This window comes from Lissotriton vulgaris, chromosome 8 (genome assembly GCF_964263255.1).
Source record: "Lissotriton vulgaris chromosome 8, aLisVul1.2, whole genome shotgun sequence".
Lineage (NCBI taxonomy): Eukaryota > Metazoa > Chordata > Amphibia > Caudata > Salamandridae > Lissotriton > Lissotriton vulgaris.
The window spans coordinates 128,517,106-128,538,727 of NC_141696.1; the positions used below are offsets into that span (position 1 = coordinate 128,517,106).

At 51.3% G+C, this 21,622-nt stretch overlaps 1 protein-coding gene across 1 annotated transcript in view; it reads left to right on the forward strand.

Annotated features, from left to right (window-relative positions):
* RNF169 (ring finger protein 169) overlaps positions 1-21,622 on the forward strand; it is a 217,417-nt gene that overhangs the window by 193,951 nt on the left and 1,844 nt on the right. The gene's annotated exons all lie outside the window — the stretch shown is intronic.

A 21,622-nucleotide genomic window follows, 5' to 3' on the forward strand; every position in this document is an offset into this window, starting at 1 on the left:
GGGCCTGCCAATCAGACCCACAGCCTGGCTGTTCTCTTTCTAAATTACCTCATGTACCCTAGGTGCATCTACCAATTGGTACTGGGCCACCTTATCAGACCCTGTAACTCAGGGCATAGGTGTACCCAGGGCTGCCAGGGGCTGCAGCATGTATTATGCCACCCCTGGCTGGCCTCCTAAATCTGACACAACTGGCTGCATGACAGCTGGGGCAAAGTCGTGTAATCACCCTTTGCTGTAGGTGTAGTATACCTATACCTAACCCTAAAATGGACACACAGATTCCTATCAGTCACTCCTATGGCAGGCCTTGACAATCCTGAAGGCAGAGTGCTTGGAATCGTGTGAGATGGTGCTCTGGCATGAGCTGAGCCTGTCTGCAGCTTGCGGAATCAAGTCCCAATAGCTGTTCCATGATATCGCATACCATATACTCTTAAGTGCATTATAATCCTCGCGGTTAAATGCTATCTTTGGTATTGCTTTATCAAAACATGTCGAGTAAGGTGTCATACGAATTGGAATACTAACCCCTCGCCAATTCTGGCGACGGGGTTAGCATTCCACCCTTCTAGAGGGACACGACATGTATGTAACTGTGAACCCCGGTTAAAGTTAACTGAAGCCTCAGCTCCACAAAATGGATGCTGCCACCACAGACACGAGTCTGACCCCCTGCAGCTGGGAGTCCTTCCAGCGAGGGGAGCCTGGACAAAGGGTTTCCTGTCAGGGGCGGTGCTAGCACCGTCCCAGACATGGTTTTGTGTATCCTGGGTAGGCAGGGCTTTACAGGAAGGTGACTGCTGAGTGGCACCCCGGTGCTCACTACGCATAGGCCGGTCTGAACCAGTTCCAGGGGCACACCAGCCCCTGGCCTGGGGAAGTCCGGCATGGCTGAGGGGTGTAACCACCCCCCACCTAGTCCCACCCATAGGCAGGACCTAGTCACCGGGTCAGCCCCCTTTTTTAGTATAAAGATGGGAGCGGGCCCCCTGTTAAAATTAGATCATCTTTGGAATCAAGATACCACTTTCTTCGAAAGGACTTCACGATTTCTTCTTCAAGATTCTCCCTTGTGGCTAAGGAGTAGTCACCCTGCATCAAGCGGGCACCATCCTAAAGAACACTGCGGTCTGCTGCAAGTCCTTCATCACGAATCCGACGACCCAGCTCGACGAGACCCGGCTTCCCTGGCACCTCTGACCTCTACTCACCTCTACAGCCAAGCTGAGAACCGTGAGTGCGACGAGACCTCAAGGGACCGACGATCGCCAAGACTGCACGACATCTTTACTGCAAGCCCACCGTGTCCTCCACTGGTGAGTGCTTTGGGGTCCGAGAAGCCCCGACCCTGCGCAGCTCCAGCACCCAAGATCAGCCTCCCTGCATCTCCACGATCGGCGTGGGGCCCTTCTGCTGTTTGCTGTGCACCGCGTTGTTTGGCTACTAGCCGGCTGGCTGGTGGCCTTCTGAACGACGCCCAACGACTTCACGACTGCTGGTCTGGTTGCTCCAGGCTGGCCCTTGCTTCCTTTTTCAAGAGAGGCACCCCGGACCCTCCTGGTCCACTCCAGACGCCATTTTAGGTCCACCGCGTGGGCTTGAATTTGCCAAGGCTTTGTTGCCCAATCCTGGGTCCAGCGACGCCGACAGCTTCCATCTTCGTGGGACAGCTCGATCCTCCATCCTGGTCGCCGACAACGCCTCCTGGTCCGTGAGATCTTCGAGTCAAGCGTCACCCACTCACCTTGTCGAGGTGGCTACCATCCGGTGCCCTCCTGGTGCCCACTGACTACTGGCTAGTAGTCTCGAACTTGGTCCCCTCTGCTTTCAGGTGTCATCTATCTTCGAGATCCAGGCTTGGATCCAACTGAACTTTCTTCACTGGTCACCGGCCAGCACCTTTTCTTCCGGCTCCTGGTCCGTCTACGAGGATTCCCGACGTCTTTTCAGACCTATGCAGCTGCAGCCCCTGGGCTAGGTAACTTCGGCATTTCGGTGCCCCAGCATAGCCTCACTATCCAAGGGTCAGAATCTACTTTCGTTTTCTCCCTACCAGGTCGGGTTCGCCCGAGAACACTAACTTTCTAATTCCTAGCTACCATAGACTTTCGTCCCGCATCTCGCGTGAGAGTGCACACACTGCACCCGAGTCCCCTAGGCCTCCTAGAAGTAATCTAACGATTCCCTAGTCAAGTCCTAGCGATTCCAAAAGCTATTAGTACTGTACTTACCTGCTAGTAATTTCGCATTCCACTTTCAGAGTATATGGTTTTCCGTGCCCCTCGGGCATTTGTATATACTGTGCTAACTTAAGAATTTTTGTAAGAGTTTTGGTTGGTGCTTAGTACCCTGTCCTCATAAAGAGTACAGGGCTGTTGTGATCTTTAAATAAATAACTGTTTATTTTCATAACACTTGTGTGGTGTCCTTTCACTTGGTATTCAAGGGGTATATGTGTGGTAAACAGCTGGCTTAACACGCCCTCTCGAGTCTTTAGCCTTAGACTGCTCGTATCCACGCTACTAGGATAGCTGGTCTATAAGGTTGACTTACAACCAATCATCAATAAGGGTTGCTGGACTGATACATAGTGTTCACTAGAATAGTGAGCACTGCATATCAGGCCACCTTCTCACACGTAGTAGAAATATATGCAACAGAAAGCTTCTCCTTTAGGATCCATAGCCAAGCACGTAGACCGTGCATTTGGTGGCTCAGAGTTTAACCTGGAGATTAGTTGAAAACTGTCCACTATGGGTGGTACAAAGGTAAAATGCTTAGTTTGTCTTTTCTATTGACTGTTTCACGCTATGTCTGCTGAAGGCGGGCTCACCCAGTCAACCCACCTTCAAACTACGACAAATCATTCACACGTTGGGGTTACCTATCAATATGCCGAGGTCACACCTGACTTCTCAGATGGTCCCTTTCATCAGTTTTCCGGACACAGTGTAATTCTGCACCTATCCTCTGGAGTGGAGAGTCCAGGATATTTGTGCTCTGATCCCAGTGTTTCAGCCTCAATCATGGATTTTACTGAGACTGGCTCTGAAGCTACTGGGTCCAATGGCCTCCTGCATCCTTGTGCAGCGCATCAGATAGCATGTGCAGGTTCTGAAGTGGAATCTGAAGTCCTAGTGGCCACAACAGCAGGGGAATCTCTCTGAACTGTTCCAGATTTCAGAGGAAACTGCACAAGATCTGAAGTGGTGGCTGACTGATTGCGATTGGGTCCTTAGCAGACCCCTCTCTGTTCCCCACTCAGAGCAGACATTGGTGAACAATGCATCACTTCTGGATTGGGTGACTACCTGGTAGAGGTGCAGATGAGAGGACTCTGATCTATGGTGGAATGACCGCTCCTATCCGCTTTCTAGAACAGAGAGTGACCTACTTAACCTTCCTTCTGTCCATCAAGAGAAGCCTGGTTCAGGTGTTCATGGACAAAACTACCGGCAAGTGATATTGCCAAAAATAGGGCGGGAGTGTTTGTGGACCCTGTGCCAAGAGGCTCCTCACGTCTGAACGTGGCTGGAGTGCCAGGACATCTTCGTGGTTGTGCAACACTTGGCAGGCTCAATGAACCTTGAGCCTCTTCTGAAGGTTGTCACTCTCTTTCATGTCTGCCACAGCATGACTCTAAATACATTTTTTGCTCCACCTCATCCTTCCAAGGAGGAGGATTGACTCCAGAGCTTGGACCTGAAGAGCTCTCTCCTTCTACATTGGTTGCACCAAAGACCATCGGGTGGGCAATCAGCTCTTTTTCTGGTTCACCGGAGCGAAAAGGGGTAAGGCTTTGCAGAAACGGATCATCTGAAGCATGTACGGTTAGTACCAGAAAAAGGAGTTAGTAAAGGTAAGTAAGTTATTCGTTCCTAACCGCTACCATAAGTTAGCTGTCAAGGGTATGTAGGTTTATAAACAACCTGTGGTCTTCTCGGGTGGAGTTGCCCAAATGGCTTTTGCCTTGGCTGTATGAATCAACCACCTAAATCTTAATACCGAATTAACCACCTAAATCTTAATACCTTAAAGACAGAGCTCATGTCCCATGCACAATGGTAGCCTTCAGACATATGGTCCCAAGACTTGTCCCTGCCAGCTACGTACATCAAGAGAAGCGAGTAACCATGGGTGCAGATTTGTCCCAGATTCCACAAGCCCGTGGGGTTAAATGAAACCTAGTTTACACAACAAAAACGCTACAACTCATCTTCTCATACCTTGGAATCAAACCGAAACTACAAGTATCCTTATTCTTGCGATCTCCAAGCTAGACTATGCAAATTACCCATTCGTCGGGGTGCCTGCTTCATAATATGCATACTTACCCCAGTATTGGAACTTTCATAGATTCCCATGCTTTGTATCATTCCCCGTCGTCGGAATGGGAGCCTCGGTAGTATAATAACCATAGAAGCAAAAGAGAAACACAGGCCCAAGCCTCATCTCATTTTGTATCCTATCACTCTCTTTGTTTAAAAGAGACCAAACTTTTGCTAGGACAATCAGAGCAGCCTCACCCTCTAGAACCTTCCTGAGAGAGCTCAGAGCCTCAGATTTTTCTACCGCACGTTGTGCTAGGGAGTCTCCACTGAGCTCTGCTCAGTTTTCTTCTACAATTTATTGGATTTATTGGATTTTTGGATTATTACTACTTCTGAAGATGTCTGACAAGGAGAAGAAGGCCCTTTTCAGGTCCTGTGCCTCTTGTGGGAAAAAAATGACTTTTTGTTGAGGATAAGCATGCCAACTGTATTTACTGCTTATACCCAGACCACAAGGCCACGGACTGCAAGATCTGCAGAACATTCACTGCCAAGACTCTCCGTGACAGAGAGGGTCGACTTTTGACCTGGCTTCAACAGATGAAGACTCGGAAGGGGCTGGTGTCTTCTGATGAGGAGGATTCAACATCTATGGCATCCTCTCATAAGTCCAGGAAGAGGGGTAGGTCTCCCCCTGGTTCTTCTTCTTCAATGGAACCCCCTCTTAAGGCCCCTCACAAGATCTCTGAGAGGGCTGGTCCCCTTCAATCTCCTCACGGAAGTGAAAAGGAGAGGCAGGGACAGGCTTCTGGATTACTTACTACTTCAAAGGACAAAAAGGAGGTTTCCATTACTTCTCCTCCGTCCAAAAAAGAGAAGCCCTGTGACAAACACTCTTCTGTCACTTCTGGGACCGGTTCGGAGAAGAAACCGCGCGCGACGACGAAAACGTCAGGTACGTACGTCGACGGTTGTTGCTTCTAAAGTTCCCGCTGTTTCTATAGCTCCGTCGACTGGCTCGACGACGGTAGCAATCTCCACGTCGACGACGTCTTTCAAGATGCCAGGTTTGTCGACTATTTCTGTTTCCACGTCTACGACGATGAGCTCCGGCAGGGTGATGTCGACGGGCTCGTCGACGGCGAAGACCACGTCGACGACCACGACTACTTCAACGTCCACAGTGATGGTTATGACGACGTGTTCGTCTACAAAGCCGTCGACGACCAAGACTGTGTCGACGATGGCGGCTGCCTCGTCGACGACGACCAAGACTCCGTCGACGAAGGTGAATATACCGTCGACGACTGCGGCTCCGTCAACGAAGACTATTACGCCGTCGACGACGACTGGTCCATAGACGACAAGATCGTCAACGAGTCAAAAACAGCATTTTTCTCTGAAAAAGATGAAAATCACGCCGGAAATGACATCTCCAAGACGTGTGTCGTCGCATCCACCAAATATGCTTCTAGAGGAGGAGTCGGAAGAAGAAGAGGACTTTGGTCATTATGGAGATGCCTACAGTCCCTCAGACTTGAATGTAAAAATGCAGGACACGGAGGACTATTTCGAACAGGCACGAGAACAGGTGCACTATGCGTCTGAGGAGCGGCGTCCTACGGGGTTAAGACAGGACATGGTGGCCATGCCTGTCTCTCTGCTCTCTGATCTTCAACTGATGTTGCAGGATTATAGAAATAGGTTCCCGTCGGAACTTTCTTCGCAGTCTACAAAACCTCCTCCTCGGGGATTGCCACAAGCAGTTGCTACTCACATTCTTCGCAGGGGGTGCCTCATCCCCCAGTTCAGACTCTACCTCTGGTCCGACCTCGCACTCCGGATCCTATGGCCCGACCTCGAACACCGGACCCGGAACCAACCAATCCTGTCAATCTGGATTCCTCTTCGGACGAAGAGGAGGTTCATGTGGATCCCTTATCTGATCCATTGCAAGACCCAGATCTGGATCAGGGTGACAGTGGCCTACAAGACCCGGACGCCACTGGTCGGGATGCATCTGTCTCCCCTCCTGTGGACATAGGAGGCTTCCATCACCTGATGGATAGAGCAGCGAAAAGATTTGGACTGCCGATTACAAGAGGAGTCTGAATGCTTCCTCTACGATTTTAAAGAGCAATACAGAAGATCCGTCAAGTCTATTCCGATCATCGAACATGTGTGGAAGGAAGGCATAAAGATCATGCAGAATCCAGCCACGGTGATTCCAGTACTCCCCAGACTGGAGAAAAAGTACAAGGCTCCGGAAGGCAGTCCAGCTTGTCTTCTCGGTCAACCGAAACCTGATTCAGTCATCTCTCAGGCCGCCCAAAGCAAGTCGAAGAATCCTACGACGCCTTTGACTACGCCTTCAGACAAGGATGGTCGACGTCTGTGTGAGAAGTTGGCCTGATATGCAGCGCTCACTATTCTAGTGATCACTATGTATCATTCCAAACGACCCTTATTGATGACTGGTTGTAAGTCAACCTTATAGACCAGCTATCCTAGTAGCATGGACAAGAGCAGTCTTTAGGCTAAACTCTAGAGGGCGTGTTAAGCCAGCTGTTCTACCATCACATATACCCCTTGAACACCAAGTGAAAGGACACCACACAAGTTATGAAAATAAAAGGATATTTATTTATAACACAACAACCCTGGACTCTTTATGAGGACAGGGTGCTAAGCACAATACAAAACTCTTAAAGAAATACTGAAAGTCGCACAATTTACTCAAATGCCCTAGGGGCACGACAAACCATATACTATGGAAGTGGAATGCGAAATACTAGCAGGTAAGTAACTGGATCCAGAGGCTTTAGGATCGCTAGGACTACACTACAGAACCTTCAGGTTAGGAGCAGGAGGCCTAGGGGGATCGGGTGCAGAGTGTGCACTCTCACGCGGGATGCGGGACAAAGTCTATGGATGCTAGTAAATGCAAAGTTAGTGTTCTCGGGCGAACCCGACTAGGTAGGTCAAAAACGAAAGTGGATCTAGACACTTAGAGAGTGGTTCTACGCTGGAGCACCGTGGTACTCGGTTTACCTAGCCCAGGGGCTACGGCTGCATAGGGTTCAAGTGACGTCGGGAATCCTCGTTGATGGACTAGGAGCCTGAAGTAAAAGTTGCTGGCAGGCGACCAGTGAAGATGTTCCGGGCTGATCCAAGGATGGATCAGTGAAGGATACCTGTAAGCAGAGGGGACCGAGTTCTGAATCACTAGCCAGTGATTAGGTGGGCACCAGGATGGCACCGGACGAGGTCACTCAGCCAGGTGAAGAGGTGACACTGGATTCTGCTGCTGCACGGACCAGGGCGCTGATGTCGACCAGGCTGGAGGTCTGCGAGCTGTCCCACGTCGGATGTCTGCTGCTGGCGATGCTGGATCCGTTGAAGGAGGCAACAAGCCTTGGCTAAGGCAAGCCCACGTGGCGACACAAAATGGCGTCTGGAGTGGACCAGGAGGGTCCGAGGAAGTTCCCCTTCAGGAAGAGACGAGGGCTAGTCTAGAGTAGCTAGACCAGCGGTGAAACAAACGTAGGACGTCGTCTGGAGGGTCACTAGCCAGCGGGCAAGTGACCGGACAACGTGGCAAGCAAAACAGGAGCAAAAGGGCCCCATGAAGATCTGGTGGATGCTGGGGGGCTGGACTTCGGTGCTCGTGCTGCTTGGGGTTGGGGCTTCTCTTACCCCAGTGCACCCACTCGAGGGTCCCTCGGCGGTCGTGCTGGATCAGTGTTGTGCTGGTTCTGATGATAGCCGGTTCCTCTGGTCTCGTCGCACCCACGGTTCTCAGCTGTGCTGTAGAGGCAGGTCGAGGTCAGAGAGGGCAGGGAGTCCGGGTCTCGTCGTGCTGGTCGGTCTGGTTCCGGAGGAAGGACGTGCAGCAAACCGCAAGATACTTAGTGCCTGCTGATGCAGGGTGACTACTCCTTAGTCACAAGGGAGAAATCTTGAGAAGAAGTTGAGAGTTCCTTTCGTGGAAAGTAGTTTCAGGATTCAAAGATGATCTAATTTGGAAGGGTCCCCGCTCCTACCTTTATTCTAAAGAAAGGGGCTGGCACGCGACTAGGTCCTGCCCATGGGTGGGACCAGGAAGGGGGGTGGTTACACCCCTCTCCCCTGTCCGGACTTTCCCCAGCTCAGGGGCTGGTGTGCCCCTGGAACTGGTTCAAGCCGGCATATGCACAGTGAGCACAGGGGTGCCACTTGCAGTCACCTTCCTCTCAGCCCTGCCTACCTGGGATACACAAAACCCTGTCTGGGATGGTGCTAGCACCGCCCCTGACAGTAAACCCTTTGTCCAAGCTCTCCTCGCTGGAAGGACTCCCAGCAGCAGGAGGTCAGACTTGTGTCTGTGGTGGCAGCATCCATTTTGTGATGCTGAGGCTCGAGTTAACTTTAACCGGGGTTCACAGTTACATACATGTCGTGTCCCTCTAGAAGGGTGGAATGCTAACTCCGTCGCCAGAATTGGCGAGGGGTTAGTATTCCAATTCGTATGACACCTTACTCGACATGTTTTGATAAAGCGATACCAAAGTTGGCAAATAACTGCGAGGATTATAAGGCACTTAATAGTATATGGTACACGTTATCATGGAACAGCTATTAGGACTTGCTTCCGCAAGCTGCAGACGGGCTCAGCTCATGCCAGAGCACCATCTCACATAATTCCAAGCACTCTGCCTTCAGGATTGTCAAGGCCTGCCATAGGAGTGACTGATAGGAATACATGTGTCCATTTTAGGGTTAGATATAGGTATACTATATCTAAAGCCAAGGGTGATTACACCACCTTGCCCCAGCTGTCGTGCAGCCAGTTGTGTCAGATTTAGATGGCCAGCCAGGGGTGGCATAATACATGCTGCAGCCCCTGGTAGGCCCTGGGTACACCTATGCCCTGGGTACAGGGACTGATGAGGTGGCCCAGTACCAATTGGTAAATGCACCTAAGATACACGTGTCAATTCAGTGAGAGAACAGCTAGGCTGTGGGTCTGATTAGCAGGCCCACAGCCAGGGAAGTCGTAAACCAGTGAAACAAAAAGCAAAAATCTGGGGTGATCATAGGATTGCAGACCCTACTCTCCTACAGTCTGGATAATGTGGGGAAAAGATTTTCCACCATGTCCAGCTTGCTGGTTAGAGCAGCCAATTCTCTCTCCATTCTGGGCAGATACGATCGCCAGATGTGGTGCGACATGGCACCCTTTGTGGAACAATTGCCAGACGTAGAACGAGAGGAAGCCAAGAGAGTGCTGATGGAAGGGGAAAAATCATCTTTCGGGGTCATAGACTGTGCGATGGACATCGCCTCCACGGCTGTTCGAGCCTTAGCGAGTTCAGCGGTGCTTCGTCGCCAGGGCTGGTTAAAAGCCACCTGGTTTCGTCAGGAGGTCCAAAATAGGATCCTGGACCTCCCTTTTGATGGCGAAATGCTTTTCGGAAAGCATGTGGATGATGCCCTGCAGAACATAAAGAAAGATACCGACACGGCAAAGTCGCTGGGATCTCTTAACTATCGCAAGGTCCCATTTAAGGGCGTTCGAGGCAGGGGTTTCTCTTCATATAGAGGCAACGCCCAGCAGAGATATTCATCGCAACCGTCCCAATCTTACAAGACCCAGTACTCTAATCAGCGGCAGGGACAGTCGGCGTCTCTCTCGCCAGACACCGCGAGGACGTCCGAACCGTCAAGGACGTGACGGTGGCAAGCGACAATAGCGGCCTCCTGGCTCTACCTGCTATTCCTTCCCTCCCAGTCACATCAGTGGGGGGCAGGATTTCCTTTTGTCTGAACAGCTGGAGGTGTAAAACATCGGACCAGTGGGTCCTGAATATTGTACAGAGTGGCCATACGTTGGAATTCCAAGATCTTCCTCCAACGCGAGCTCCGGGGGCCATCCGCACGAAACATCTGGGTCTACTCCATCTAGAAGCCCATCAATTGTTCCTCAAGGGAGCAATAGTACCGGTACCTCTTTCTCAGAGGGGCAGAGGTTTTTATTCCAGGTTCTTCCTGGTGCGGAAGACGACAGAGACTTGGCGCCCCATTCTAGACCTACGAGAGCTCAACACTTATCTCATAAAACTCTCTTTCAGGATGGTCACTCTGCAGGAAATCCTTCCTCTTTTAAACCCAGGCGACTACTTGGCTTCCCTGGATTTGGAAGATGCGTATTTCCACATTCCGATACACCCAGCTCACAGGCAATATCTACGGTTCACAGTGGGAAAGAGCCATTTCCAATTCAAGGTGCTCCCGTTTGGCCTACGGTCGGCACCTCGGATGTTCACCAAAGTGCTAGCACCTGTGGCAGCTTTTCTGAGGACACAGTCCCTGGAGGTGTTCCCGTACTTGGACGACTGGCTAGTCAAGGCTCCATCTTTCGAGGAAACCTCTCGGGCTGTTTCGACTTGCATTCAGTTATTCAGACACCTGGGCCTTCAATTAAACAGCAGCAAGTCCCTTCTCCTTCCCTCAAAGACTGCACGATTTCTGGGGGCGATTTTGGACACCGCACAGTGCACGGCTCGTCCTTCGGAGGACCGTCAACAGAAGTTGATGATCTCAGCTCGACAACTGTTCCAGAAGAAATGCTTGTCAGTCCGTCAATACAAGTCCCTTCTAGGTCCATGTCATCCTGCATACCATTAATACCTCATTGCAGGCTGCGAATGTGCCCTTTGCAGGAAGAACTAGACAGGCAATGGCGCCAAGCAGACGGATCATTCAACGACAAGGTGTTGGTAACTTCAGCAATGAGAGAGGCTTGCGAATGGTGGCTGGTACAAGCCAATATCGCGCAAGGTCTGTCGTTCAGAGTTTCGCCACCCCGCTCATCATAACCACGGATGCCTCTTTGGAAGGCTGGGGAGCGGTGCTCCGCGAACTTCACGTCAGCGGACACTGGAGCATGGTTCAGCGCCATTGTCATATCAATTTCTTGGAGCTGAGGGCCATTCGGTTAGCTTTACTGGCTTTCCTTCCCAAGGTTCGCAACTGTTCAGTGCTGGTCCGGACAGACAATATGACGGCCATGCACTATGTAAACAAGCAAGGGGGAACGAGATCACAGACTCTATCCACAGAAGCTCAAACTCTGGGATTATGCCATCCTTCACAACATCAGTCTGAGAGCCGAACACCTGGCAGGTTCTCTCAATGTCAAAGCAGACGCCCTGAGTCGACAAACAGAGGTGACACACGAATGGGAATTGAATCAGTCCATTCTGGAGAGTGTGTTCTCGGTTTGGTGGACACCTACCATCGACCTGTTTGCCTCCCCAGTGAACGCCAAATGCCGGTTTTACGCAAGCAGGGTTCACCATCAGGGGTCCCTGGGGAATGCCCTTTCGATGGCCTGGTACAGCGCATTCTTTTACGCTTTTCCTCCAATTCCCCTCATTCCTAGAGTACTCAAGAAGATAAAGGCGGAACCGTGCAAGATGATTCTCATTGCACCAGCGTGGCCCGACAATTTTGGTACACGGAGCTCCTGCGTCTATCCCAAGCTCCTCCGATCCGCTTGCAGTCCATTCCATCCCTGTTGTCCAGGAATCGGGGGCAGGTTTACCATCCGGATCCGAATTCGCTCCACTTGACAGCGTGGCTCCTGAACACCGAGAGTTCCGTCATTTAAATCTTTCCCAAGAATGTCGAGGCGTTTTGTCACAAGCTCGAGCACCGAGCACAAATAAGGCTTACAAGGCAAAATGGAGCAGGTTCTGCCTATGGTGTCAAAGACAAGGTCTCCATCCTTATAAATCTCTGCCTCACCAACTCTTGCCATACATTCTATCATTGGCTAAATCTGGGTTGGCAGATTAGTCTGTGAAAGTCCATCTTGCGGCCATTTCAAGAATTTGGCGTACTTCTTCAGGCCCTTCCTTATGGTCCTCTCGGATTGTGAAGCAGATCTTGAAGGGTCTATTCCGGATGTTCCCTCCAGTTCGACCTCCTCCTCCAGTTTGGCAGCTCAATCTTGTCCTGGCTCAACTCATGAAACCTCCATTTGAGCCGATATACAAGGCGGATTTGAAGTTCCTCTCTTAGAAACTTGCTCTCCTTCTAGCTCTGACTTCAGCAAGAAGAGTTAGTGAATTTCAAGCCCTCTCCATAGTCCATCCTTTCCTTCAATTCAAAAAGGATGTTCTTATTCTTCGCACCAATCCAAAGTTCATTCCGAAAGTACCATCCGAGTTTCACTTGAATGAGCCCTTGATTTTGACGTCTTTCTTTCCGCGTCCTTCTACACCTGCGGAACGCACTCTACATTCTTTGGACGTTCAGAGATGCTTAAAATTCTACCTGGAATGTACAAAGCCCTTTTGGAAATCATCCCAGTTGTTCGTAAGCCTTTGAACAATAAGGTTCGTGCCCATTCTACAAGGTCGGGCGCATCATCGGTGGCTCTTTTCTCTGGAGTCGCCATTAAGGACATTTGCAGGGCAGCAACGTGGAGCAGTACTCATACCTTCACGAAACATTACTGCCTAGAATCTGCGGGACGAGACGACGCGGCTGTTGGTCAAGCAGTTCTGCGGAATCTCTTCCATTGAGAGGTGAGCTTTCCCTGCGAACCCTCCATCCTGGTGAGCACATTTTGTTTCTTGGTTACTTTGCTATGTATATGCTTTATGGTTATGTGAGGCCATGTATCTGCAAAGTGTGTCTTGGTTATTACTGCTAGCTACTCTGATACAAAGCATGGGAATCTATGAAAGCTCCAATACTGGGGTAAGAAAACAAGTTACTTACCTGTAACTTTGGTTCCCCAGTATTGGTAACTTTCATAGATTCCCATGCGCCCACCCTCCTCCCCTGGGAAAGCTCAGCCTTTTCACATGAGATAGTGGCGGTTTGCACAACGGCTACGAAAATCTGAGGCTCTGAGCTCTCTCAGGAAGGTTCTAGAGGGTGAGGCTGCTCTGATTGGTCCTAGCAAAAGTTTGTCTCTTTTACACAAAGAGAGTGAAAGGATACAAAATGAGATGAGGCTTGGGCCTGTGTTTCTCTTTTGTTTCTATGGTTATTATACTACCGAGGCTCCCATTCCGACGACGGGGAATGATACAAAGCATGGGAATCTATGAAAGTTACCAATACTGGGGAACCAAAGTTACAGGTAAGTAACTTGTTTTCTTCAACAAAATCAAATGTTGCAGTCTGTACGTGTTTATTAAAAAACAAAACAATGTTGTGCATACTATTTTGCAACCTTAATACTACTTCCCGTTCCCTATTCACTAAGCACGATCACTTGCTGCGTGGGTTATGTTTTTTTTTTTTTAATATTAAACTATTGATCAAGATAAGAAAAGTTTAATAACCCATGCAATGTTTTGTAGTCTGACTTTGTGAGGATTTAAAGCAACTTGGCTTGTAACACTGATAAATTAATGAAATTCATACAATAATGTGTGGCCTTTTATGATTACTATTCGTAGAGGTGGTACAACTGTTTAACTCCATGGCTGCTATGCGTTTTCCCCCTCTGTGCTGCAAATTGTTCTTTTTCATTGTTTTATGACGAGCTGGGCTCGTCATCAGTGTTTGAGGAGGCTACACCATGACGAGCCCAGCTCGTCATGAGTGTGGAAGGGGTTAAAACATTTGCACCTTGTGAACACATGATTTCATTCACTAGCAGTTGGGAGTACACTGTATGTGCTATAGCCTCATTATTTGAATGGAAGCATCATCTTTTCCGAAGAGGAAACATTTGCGTTAGCTTGATGCATATTATTCCCTAAAATGCTCACTCATTAGCTAACGTATTATTTCAATGTTCATTCATTTAACTATATTAAAAGTTTCTAGAGGTTTTAAAACGGACTCGCTGCATTTGGATAAATAGCAGTTACGTCAAGACACAAATAAGCCCGTAAAGGTTTATTAAACTAATTTAACCTAAAAAAATATTGGCTATAGCCACTGCTTGAGATCTTCCAGCAGATGTGGACAAACTATTACTGTGAAGCAGTTATAGATAGTTAGAGATATGTGTGCATGTGCTGTGAGGGTGCTGGAGCGTGATTGGCTGGAGCTGGCTGGCATGCCAGGCTCCAGGAAGTCTAGATGGGTTTGCCCGGTGGTGAGTGGGAGATTAGCATGAGTGATGTGTGGGAGGAGTGTACCTGTGTCCTGGATAGGCTGGGTTTTCCCCACACAATGCTGGCTCCGCCCCCCTGTGGTGTGTCTAACGACCCTAGCCTCCCCAGTGAAAGAAATGGGTGGTTGGGCCATCAAGAGTGCTCCAAAGCCAGCTGAAACTGGTTTTTCCCCCACCCTGCACCTTGAAACAAAGGATTTTACAGTATAAAGAAGGGGCTGTGTCCCCTTAGAAAATGTTCTGCTTTTGGATCCTGCCAGAGGGGGCTGTTGCTGCTGCTGGGGCCAGGAGGACCGCCACTTGGGGTGTCTCCCTGCCTGGAGACCCAGTGTGCTGGCTCTGGCCCAGCCTTGCCCCCCTGCCTGCCTCCAGCCCCTGCTGGAGCCTTTTCCTCTCCTCCAGTGCTGGGGAGCACTGAGGACTCCTTGCCTGCAGCCTGAGAGCGCTGCTCTCTGCCCTTCAGCGCTGGGGAGCGCTGGAATCGCTTGCCTAGCGCTTGAAAGCGCTTGATTTTGCCCCTAGAGCTGTGAGCGCTGTATTTTGTCCTGGAGGCGCTTGGGAGCGCCTGCCCTTCGTTTCTAGCGCTGCTAGCGCTTTGAGAGCACAGCCGGTGCCCACCCGGCATCTGATTTCCTTGTGTGGCGATTTGGCGGCGCGGGTGCCACCCCGCTCATTGCCGCGTTTTTTTGCCCGTTTTTGTTGATCCACGAGGGAGCCCACTCCTCGGATCACATGGGAGCCCGCCTGCCTGCCTAAAAGCGAGCCGCCGCGCTGCCCGCGGCGACCCGGAAGTGGTGAGGCGGCCAGCCAATCCCAGCGCGGCCCAGGAGAGGCCGACCGGAAGTCCCGCCTCCGTAGCGGAGCCGGGAAGAGAGAAGCTGCCGGCCGGAACCCCGAGGCTCCCCGAGTGGAGAGGAGAGCCCCGGGACCAGAGGGAGAGACCCGCCTCCGCTGGAGGCCAGAGCCGGTGAGTGTTGCCAGAAGCGAAGGGAGGGGCGCCGGGACACGTTGTCGGTGTCCGCCCCCCCCCGCCCCCTCAGCAGCCCGACCTCGCGCCCTTGTGTTTAGAGCCAGAGAGGCTCTTAGGGGGCATTTCTGGGCAATTCGAGTCCCCAAGAGGGGGACGCCAACCCGAGCCAGAGAGGCTCCAACGTTGCCCTAACTTTCCCTGAACCAGTTGCCCAGCACTTTGTGGGCAACTGCTACGTTTAGGCCCTGACATTGGGACACAGGGACTGTCACAGGTGGTGACTGATTTAAGTTTTGCGCAATGTTATTGCTACACCTCTGAATGTTAATGCATCATGTGTTTTGTTTTTACACCCCTACAGGTATTGTGATGTGTAGGTGGTTGTTTTCTCCCTAGTACAGGTGGTGCTAGTGAGGTCCTGTTACCAGTGATTACTGGTTGTGTGCTCTATGTTTATATTGTGTGCTACACTGATTTTACTTTCTAAAGTGCTATTTCTGAAAGTGTTACTTCTGATTCCTGACAGTGGTCCAGGTGGCCCTGTCTTGTAAATATCCCCTGTAAATTCTGCCCGTGCCTCTGGCACATTGTAAAGTGTGTGTTTTATCTAATGTATTTTGGTGTAATACAAAGGCTATTTTTATATATAACCTTGTGTGGAGTTTCCTTTGTGGTGGGCCTTGGGTGTTGTTGCTGGGGTGCGTGCGCAAATACTTAACTCATATCGCCTCCAAGTTTAGCCTTGCTGCTCGCGCCACGTTACCTAGAGGGCGAGTAGGGGTTATCTTGGCGTGTAACTCCCTTGCCCTGACTTAGGAGTGGTGGTCTCTGACTGACTTTGGCGAAAGCCCTGGCCAGCCAGGGATCCCATTTCTAACATTGGCGGCAAGCGGTGAGGATAAGGATTTGTGTTTGCGCTGTACCACAGTGGCGACAGGCCACACTTCAAAGCTCTACATTTTTAGATAACCACATTTTTGGGGATTATTGTTTTTGGTAAAATTCCATTGTTTCTTCTCCTGAAGAGAGTCATTTGATAATTGTGTTCAGTACATTTGTCCCCCGCCCTTCTTCCAGAGTTTGGTACCTGTGTCACATGTGGTCAGGTTGAGAAGTCAGGGGTGGTAGAAACTGCCTTACCGATCCGAGGGGAGGGTGTGTGTGGATGAATGGTGTGTTTCCCTGGACGCATGAGTGAGTTCTTTTTTTTTTAAGGAGAGTGTGGAAGTTGTGGAATTGTGTACTTTTACTTCAGATTGCTAGGTCCCTTGTGTTGCATGTGTCTGTGAGCATCCTGTCAAGATGGAATCTCCTTTTAACCTTTGTGGCCTGTTTAAGTACAGTGTGCATGAGTTGGTACGGTTATGTAAGGAGAGAGACATCCCAGTGAGTGAGTCAGACACCCAGTCCAAGCTTAGGGATAACATGATCCTGTGGCAGAAGAGTGACTGGGAGCGTGAGCACAGTGAGAGGGAGAGGGCCCGGACCGCACACCATGAGGGTGGTGGGTCTGAGGGGAGCCCTGAAGAGTCTGATGTGGAGAGTGAGTTTGACAGTGGATCGGCGCCAGCAGAGAGCGAGTACCCCCTAGATAGGGAGTCCCTTGCTGGGTCCAGTGTCAGATGTAGCACCCCATCCCTTTCCCTGTCCCCAGAGGAGTGGGTGGATAGGAGAGAAGAGAGGGTGCACCAGCTGGCCATGGAGAAGCTCAGGTTAGAGCATGCCAGAGAGATGGCGCAGCTGGGTGTGAATGAGCGGACTGCAGAGGCTGAGAGGGCCTTGGCCAGGGAGAAGATAGCCCTAGAGTGTAGGTTATCCCCTGACCGCAGTCATAATTTTCTGGATCCCCCAGGGAGGGTTGAGTCCAGTGGTGGCAGCTATTTGAATCTCAGTCTAGAAATTCCCAGTTCCCTGAGTATGGTTCCTGTTTCTCCAGAGGAGGAGAATAGGTTGAGGTTTAGGAACCTTAGAAAACAGTCTCACCAGAAATGGAAGTATTTTGTGGGTGACTGTTCAGATGCAATGTGGGACTGGCTGAAGGCTAACTCGGACAATGAGGTGGACGGTGTGGTGAATATGTTCCTCAGAGAGCAGTTGCTCAGTGTTTTGTCCGGAGATGCGTCAGCACCTGCTGAAGTTGAAGTGTTTTTGTCCTTGGGACCTTGCAGATGAAGCAGAGCGCTGGGAGAGTGCGAAAGGTTCCTTAGCGCCGCTAGTGAGTAATTCCAATAATAGTGGGTCAGGTTTTCTCCAACCCAGCGTGGTGGAGGAGGGTGAGAGTAGCCCAGCTAGGTCTCAGTATAGTGAGGAGGGTGTAGGGGCTTGCTGTCTGTCTCAGTGGAGCGGAAGTGAGTGTGAGACCGAGAGTCCCCAGATGCCCGAAGCCCTGCCTCAGAGCCTGGATGGTTTCTTTAGGGAACACCAGGGTGGGGACCTATGCTTTCCTGTTAGTCCATTTGAGGAGGATCTCCTAGTGAGTAGAGGACCTGGAGCGTCTGTAAACACAGCTCCTGTGGTTCTAGAGGCTGACAGTACCGCTCCGGTAGGGAGGGTACAGGAATCCAGCGTGAGGAGTGATTGGGGGATGAGTTTCCCAGTGGATGCACCAGTGGACCAGAGGCTAGCCAGTTGGGCTAGATCTTCTTGGAGGGACCCGGGTGGTGCCACTTCTGGTCTGGGGGATCTCCGCGCACTGTCAGGTGGACAGGGGACGGGAGATCTGCGCCAGACAGACAGTCACGCAACAGATGTGACATTTGTTAGCCTCAGGGGGATTGCGTGTGAAGCCCCAGAAGTCCTGGAGTGCCCGGCAATTGTTCCACCAAAGGTTTTAGACCGGAGGTTCAATGGCCAGGTTCAGGATCAGCCTGACCTGAAGGGTAGGACGACTGTAACCAGTGTCCTGACCGGTTCTTCTTCCAGAGGAACTTCTCCAGTTGGGAGAGGGCAGACCTCTGGAAGGGGGTGCAGAGGGTGGGAGAGCCCACCTCTGACCCCGGTTCAACCAGAGGGGTTAAACCCTAGGTTGGAATGGCGTTCTAGGTGTCCCCCTCGCACGGGGAGGAGGAACCCTAAAAGAAGAGGTAAGGGGAGGAGAGCCTTCCCTGAGACTCCTGGTCCGCCTGGGGTTGTAGACCCTAGGCTGGAGAACCAGTGGCAGTCTAGTCCTGTCTTGCAGACAGGAGGAGTGGAGAACGGCTACTACGGGCCTGGGGTTACTACCCCCCACTTCGTGAGTAGGCAGGAACCAGTGGCACCTGGGTGGCCTAGGGCCTGGTCCTGGCCGCGGACAGCTGAGGAGTACCAGTGGGGTAGCCCAGCTGGTCCTTACAGTAGCTTTAGAAGGAACCCTAGGGGTTCACAGTGGCATAGAACAGGAGGGTGTCCCGGCAGTGGCGGGCCTGCATCCGTGTTCTATCGCCCCAAGCAGGGAAGTCCATCACGGTGGTGATTGTTCTCCCCTGCGTTTTGGCTGGAAGGGGGTTATGTTGGACTTGGCCCGCAGGGCTGGCTCACCCCTGAACTTTTTGCCTTGTGTGACCCTGTGTCAGTGATTTTTGGGTCTCTGCGCACTTTCCCCTGAGTCCCAGAGTGAAAGTGCGTGCGTGTAGTATGGCTGGCCTGCCCTCCCATAGGAATGCATGGGGAATGTCTGTGTCCCTGGTAATTCCTGATGCGTGGGGAGTGCAGGCTCGAATTTAGTATGTGTAAACTCGTGAGAGTGAATGCTGCAAGATGGTGTCTGCGGCATGTATGTGTCTAGAAGGGAAGGGCTACTTCTGGACATTGAGATATGTGTGCATGTGCTGTGAGGGTGCTGGAGCGTGATTGGCTGGAGCTGGCTGGCATGCCAGGCTCCAGGAAGTCTAGATGGGTTTGCCCGGTGGTGAGTGGGAGATTAGCATGAGTGATGTGTGGGAGCAGTGTACCTGTGTCCTGGATGGGCTGGGTTTTCCCCACACAATGCTGGCTCCGCCCCCCTGTGGTGTGTCTAACGACCCTAGCCTCCCCAGTGAAAGAAATGGGTGGTTGGGCCATCAAGAGTGCTCCAAAGCCAGCTGAAACTGGTTTTTCCCCCACCCTGCACCTTGAAACAAAGGATTTTACAGTATAAAGAAGGGGCTGTGTCCCCTTAGAAAATGTTCTGCTTTTGGATCCTGCCAGAGGGGGCTGTTGCTGCTGCTGGGGCCAGGAGGACCGCCACTTGGGGTGTCTCCCTGCCTGGAGACCCAGTGTGCTGGCTCTGGCCCAGCCTTGCCCCCCTGCCTGCCTCCAGCCCCTGCTGGAGCCTTGTCCTGTCCTCCAGTGCTGGGGAGCACTGAGGACTCCTTGCCTGCAGCCTGAGAGCGCTGCTCTCTGCCCTTCAGCGCTGGGGAGCGCTGGAATCGCCTGCCTAGCTCTTGAAAGCGCTTGATTTTGCCCCTAGCGCTGTGAGCGCTGTATTTTGTCCTGGAGGCGCTTGGGAGCGCCTGCCCTTCGTTTCTAGCGCTGCTAGCGCTTTGAGAGCACAGCCGGTGCCCACCCGGCATCTGATTTCCTTGTGTGGCGATTTGGCGGCGCGGGTGCCACCCCGCTCATTGCCGCGTTGTTTTGCCCGTTTTTGTTGATCCACGAGGGAGCCCACTCCTCGGATCACATGGGAGCCCGCCTGCCTGCCTAAAAGCGAGCCGCCGCGCTGCCCGCAGCGACCCGGAAGTGGTGAGGCGGCCAGCCAATCCCAGCGCGGCCCAGGAGAGGCCGACCGGAAGTCCCGCCTCCATAGCCGAGCCGGGAAGAGAGAAGCTGCCGGCCGGATCCCCGAGGCTCCCCGAGGCCAGAGCCGGTGAGTGTTGCCAGAAGCGAAGGGAGGGGCGCCGGGACACGTTGTCGGTGTCCGCCCCCCCCCCCCCCCCCCCCCCCCCCTTGCCCCCTCAGCAGCGCGACCTCGCGCCCTTGTGTTTAGAGCCAGAGAGGCTCTTAGGGGGCATTTCTGGGCAATTCGAGTCCCCAAGAGGGGGACTCCAACCCGAGCCAGAGAGGCTCCAACGTTGCCCTAACTTTCCCTGAACCAGTTGCCCAGCACTTTGTGGGCAACTGCTACGTTTAGGCCCTGACATTGGGACACAGGGACTGTCACAGGTGGTGACTGATTTAAGTTTTGCGCAATGTTATTGCTACACCTCTGAATGTTAATGCATCATGTGTTTTGTTTTTACACCCCTACAGGTATTGTGATGTGTAGGTGGTTGTTTTCTCCCTAGTACAGGTGGTGCTAATGAGGTCCTGTTACCAGTGATTACTGGTTGTGTGCTCTATGTTTATATTGTGTGCTACACTGATTTTACTTTCTAAAGTGCTATTTCTGAAAGTGTTACTTCTGATTCCTGACAGTGGTCCAGGTGGCCCTGCCTTGTAAATATCCCCTGTAAATTCTGCCCGTGCCTCTGGCACATTGTAAAGTGTGTGTTTTATCTAATGTATTTTGGTGTAATACAAAGGCTATTTTTATATATAACCTTGTGTGGAGTTTCCTTTGTGGTGGCCCTTGGGTGTTGTTGCTGGGGTGCGTGCGCAAATACTTAACTCATATCGCCTCCAAGTTTAGCCTTGCTGCTCGCGCCACGTTACCTAGAGGGCGAGTAGAGGTTATCTTGGCGTGTAACTCCCTTGCCCTGACTTAGGAGTGGTGGTCTCTGACTGACTTTGGCGAAAGCCCTGGCCAGCCAGGGATCCCATTTCTAACAGGCAGCTTTTAAGTTTTTCATTCAGTTTCCAAGATATATTGAAAGGGATGTTGCTAGAGTTCATCTGAGTCAAATTGTTACTTAATTTATACTTTTCAGTACATTCTTTGTGAATATCCCTAATCAAGCTGCTACTAAAAACTAACAAATAATTAAGACCTCTTCGTTTAGGCTTACCCTTGCCACTGGCTGGGTCTTAACTGAGGTGGTGTAGGGGCAAAAGAATGATGGTTTGGAATGCCACAAGTGATTGCCGGTGGTTAGACTTACTACAAGCTTTCCTTCTGTCACAATCTGTGTGTTTGGTATACCGCCCTGAATGGTAAAGGTATGCCCAGATGTTGGTCACATGCTCACTGTGCCACTGGAACCAAGCTAAAGCCAAATCAGTTTGACACCGGATTTGGGTTGCTTGTGTGTACCACTGAAAGCATGTTTATTAAATCTTGCCCATGTGCCGTTAATTAATTTCTCTACCAGATCCCAATCTCATTACCACGTTATATTGATCTTGAAGCATCTAATGCGGTGG